Source organism: Anas acuta, chromosome 1 (genome assembly GCF_963932015.1).
Source record: "Anas acuta chromosome 1, bAnaAcu1.1, whole genome shotgun sequence".
Lineage (NCBI taxonomy): Eukaryota > Metazoa > Chordata > Aves > Anseriformes > Anatidae > Anas > Anas acuta.
The window spans coordinates 157693292-157698096 of NC_088979.1; the positions used below are offsets into that span (position 1 = coordinate 157693292).

At 39.2% G+C, this 4805-nt stretch overlaps 1 long non-coding RNA gene across 1 annotated transcript in view; it reads right to left on the minus strand.

The window, feature by feature from the left end:
- The window catches only part of LOC137850277 (uncharacterized), a 34696-nt gene extending 34111 nt beyond the window's left edge, over positions 1–585 (minus strand). Inside the window, exon 1 of the long non-coding RNA XR_011092429.1 lies at positions 513–585. This is a non-coding gene — a long non-coding RNA (uncharacterized lncRNA). The remainder of the gene's footprint in view (positions 1–512) is intronic.
- Positions 586–4805: the final 4220 nt, after the last annotated feature.

Genomic DNA, 4805 nt, shown 5'->3' on the forward strand with positions numbered 1-4805 from the left:
CTGTTCTCACAAGAAAATCAACTCCCCAAAAAAATAAGTATATTTTACCCTATTATATTCAGGAAACTGAAAGGGGGTCAATGTAGAGTCTACTTATAATACTACAAGCTTCATGGAAACTCACTAATAATTCTAAATGTTGGCTGGTAAAGCAAAATTTCACTGCAATCATTATAAGGCACAACTTTACCATTGAACAATGATTAGTAGGTTATAAAGTCTCCCCAAATGATTACTTACAGCAGGAATAGTCTCCTACCAAAATTAACTCAAAATTTGAATAATAAGAGAGTTACAACAACGAATTAATAACAAAGGAGGAGAAAATACTAAAGGTCCAATCATAAAATGCATTGTTCACAGGAAGAATATATATGAACACTAGGACATTTATTAAACACTAGGACATCCTACTAACAATGCCCTACAAGCTAAAGGGCTTAAACTCAGGTTTAAAATTAAATAAACTCACAGAGAATCTGAAACACACAATGATCTTAATTCATACTTACATGTTTCAAGAAGCCTGGCAAAATTCTTAGGGTTTCAGATCATCTCTATTAAAGACAGAAGAATTTTGCATCTTTTTTTAAAATAAATAAATAAATAAATAATAAAAAAAAAAAGTCCTCTTAAAAAGTCCTCTTGAGGTACTTTTAGGGAAGTATCATCAATCCGGTTTTGTCATAAAAGTTCAACAAAATATGCTACATAGTTGTGTAAAATACTACATTTTATGTTTTGCTAAAAGAAGCTCAATTTTAAGCAAATCCAAACCAATGACAATCCACTTTTCCTGAGCCCATGAAATACACGCAAAAGCGTACAGTACTCTGAACATATGAAAGCAAACGTGCTTGTGGGTCGCTCCTCCCAGGCATCAAAGCAACACTAGCTCTACTTTTTCATAAAAGGCATGATTATCAAGCTGGATTGGCAGACAGTATAATTGCATATAGCTCATGCAATTTGTTTGACAAGAACAACCTAAGGAAGATATTTGTTGGCAGCTGTAGCAGTGCTGTAGATTCACCTGAAAAGAGGGGAGCCCTGTGGATTGGGAATACAACCCTTTGGTGAGCATGTTTGCCTTTTCTCTTTAAAGTTCATTTTACAGCAAATGCAGGTGAAGACCTGCCTCTGAGGGAAAAGATACTGGGGCATACTGAAAAAACTGCTTTTTGCAGAAGCATGATTGAGAAGCGTGTTCCGTTTTTGAAAGTTAGTTCTTTCTGCTCAGTGTGTACCAGAAGAGAGTGTGTATTCAGTTTGGCAAGCTTTTGCCACTTAAAAGTATTTTAAGATTAATGCTAGCATCTTTGTAACTGCTAAATCATTAGAAATATGACATTTTCTTTTTGCAGGGAAGTTAGCCTGGCACTGCTCTCATTTGCTTCCTCATAGCTACCAACAGAGCAGCACGAAATCTCAGAGCATTCCCTTCTGTTGTATCACCTCAAATGAGAAATAAACCAATGAACACTTCTCTTCTCCTTCATATATATATTCAAACACGTGTAAGGTTTTTTTCTGGTTTTTGGAAAGATGCTAATCTGTATGGCTGCCGGGTTAACCTCACCAGCCTCAACGCTATTGTAAGCTCTGCTGACACGATGACTGGGCCTAGAGCTGCAGGCAGCCTTTCACTGGGCTACAATGCAGCTGAATGAGGATTTACTGTTCCAAAAAGCCACACAATGCAGCACTGGAGGGATGCTCTCTAAATACACTGTTCGCTCCTGAACTTTTGGATTTTTGTGCTGGCTTAACTGCTGTATAGCAAAGAAATGTTATAACCCTGACAGAACAAATGATCGTCCAAAACGATAACTAAAGGCATGAGTTTCCTTCATATAATTGATTTGATGTGCTATTTGCAGACATGAGAAAAAAAAATAATAAGTGTATGTTTCTCTCCTGACTAAATGTTAAGTAGAGAACTGAAAGTTCCATCAAATATTTCATTTTTATTAACCATAATAAACCAAGAGTGGAAAAAAAGTTACATAAAACTTGCCAGAACATAAGTTATTGAACGCTGCCGTTTCTAATCTGGGCAATAAATGTAGGTCAAGGGAACTGGAAAATCTAATTACTCTGTAAATTTTTAAACCTGTTTCTTTCTTCTCAAGGAAAAGAAAATCGTTCCCTTGCATTTAAGCAGACTTCACTTAAAGTGTAACTACAGTGAGGCAGAGAGTTATTTTTGTCTGAACGTAGAGGCTTTTGAACTTCCTTTAACAGCGTCTCTGCATCTTGCATGGCTTTCTCAGCTGTGGTTCACACTTGTACTCAAGGTATCATCAGTTATTTCACAATTACCATTGCTATCGTGGAAATTCCAGGGGCACTCTTCACATAAAAGAGCCACCTCTGAACAGAACTGACCTTTGGTACACCACTGCAGCAGTTCCTTTAGGTAATATCCTATACAATCATAACTCGATACCTAGTATTCATAGACTGCATAAGCTAAACATGAGGCAATGCATCATTGCAGAACTACTGCTAATATGAATGTGATAGCATTGTAAATGTTAATTATTTACTGATGATTTAACTGTTTCCACAAACTGCTGTTGCTAACTGCTGTGTCTAGATAGCAGTCTAAAACTTACAAGAGGATCAAAGAATTAAAAAAAAAAAATACATACAAAAACTTGAAGATTCAAGCCTTTTGCAGATTCCAAAACTGGGGTCCACTGAAGAATCACAAGGCCAAAGAAAAACTAGTTTCAGGCATTTAATTCCTAGCCCAATGAATCTCAACCTTTCTAAAACAAGTTGTTGCTGTTGTTTTGTTCATAAAAAAAGCACCTCTCAAAACAATCCCTCAAGGTCTAAAAACTAAAACAACCTACTGCTTCACTTCTTAGATTCTTCTGCCATTATTTTCTTTGTCTGTATTCACAAAGGGTTGTTTTGCTTTTTTTTTTTTTCCCTAACCTCTGATGTAAAATAAAAGCCTCATTACATGTAGGTAAAAGTTAAGGCTTCTAGAAAAACAACAAGAGCCCCAGCAAACTTACAGATCATTGGAGCTGTTACTGTTTGATGATACCTGGATGAGAAAAGGTAACTATGGACAGCCTACATTTCTTATTGACTGGCCCATCTTGCAGAGCTCTCTCTTCCAGCTCTTACCTCTGTGATACGTGACGAAGAACCACAGAGTTTCACAACGGAGAGAGGATTTGTATGTTGTGTTCTGATTTGGCAGTCAAATGTTTTGTTTGTTTTTTGGGGGTGGGTGGGGTGAGTTGTACAAAAGTGGAAAATTTGGCCTGAGCTCATGTGATCTTTGGACACTGCTCTCGTTATGTATAAATCCTAGTTTTGAACTTCCTCCAATCGCGTTGGGAGGTAAAACCTCCCAAACAAAAAAAAAAAAAAAGTAATTCAAGAACCATAGCAAAGGCTTAAAACGTGTTTGTCATAAAAGGTAAACCCTGAAACAGCAGCTCAAAGAACATCCCAAAGTAAACGAGTTGTATGACAATGGTCTTTTTTGAAAAGCAGACTAATTGCAATATTCTTTTTTTTTTTTAAACTACACGTGTTACTGTAATACATGTTTATGTTGATTGTACAGATGTAGGCTGTGAGGTGAAATCTAAGAAATATTGGTACAGAGACTATTAATTTGTAGCCCTTGAGTGTAATTACACCATACCAGACTGTTTTCTGCATCATGGACAAGTTGATGAATACAAGCATCAAAACCATGGTTTTTTAATCTCTTCTTCAGCATTCTCTAACGTTTCAGACCTCAAACCTTTAACTTTTGAACTAACAATTTCAGATACTGATAGGATATTTTTTTCCTTACTTTACATACAGATGTATGGATGTATGTATGTGTGTATACGTATATATTATGGTTAGACAACCATTCAATAACTGCTAAGACTGTATGTAGCCTAAGGTCTGCCTGATGACACATGGCAATAAATGAGACTCTGATCTGACTGAGTGAGAAGGAAAAGAGCCAATCTGCCAGCCCGTTTGCTAGGTGCCTTCTAGAATAAAACGCATTTATAGAAGTAAAATAATGGGTAAAGCAAACTAAAATTGGAGTTTCTTAATCTTTGTGTGTTTGTGCTTACAGCTTACACCTTTAATACAAAAATTCGATAAAATTGTGTTTTCCAGCTTTTATCTTCCATGGTTTTCAAGCGTCGTACTGCACAGTCATTGCACGTGGCTTGCACTCTGAAGCACAAAAGCTCCAAATTTTCCTAACAAGCGGAATAGGCAGCGATGATGAACCACGGCCCTTTATGGCATGCCAGAAAACACATATATATATACGGGTCTGACCTGTTACGTATCAACAGGATTCAAACATATATATATATACATATATATATATATATATATAAAAGGATGAAAAAGCAGGTGTGTTCTGGTGCAGGGAGGACAGACTTTTTCAAGCAAGTGGTCAACTCCGAAAGCACAAGGCCTTTCTTTGCATACTGTTAACATCAGGTAGGACTCGGATTAAGGGGAACGCTTATGCAACGTCGTGAACGGGGGATGTCTGCCGGCAGAAGTGCCCAAGGGCAGGCTGCCGGCGGCCACCTGCCACCCTGAGGCGCGGAGCTTTCCCCGTTGTGCCCCGTGCTGGGCGTTGCGGGTCCCCATGCCCGGCAGGAGCTAACACCGGAGCCTCCCCCTCCCGGCGGGGCCCGCTGCCCGCCTCCCCCGGCCCTCAGCGCGGCGCAGCCCCCGCCCACCGCCCGCACCCCCAGAGCGCCGGGGCCCCACCCGCCGCCACCGCCGCCCTCCCCCGGTTCCCCCCCGCC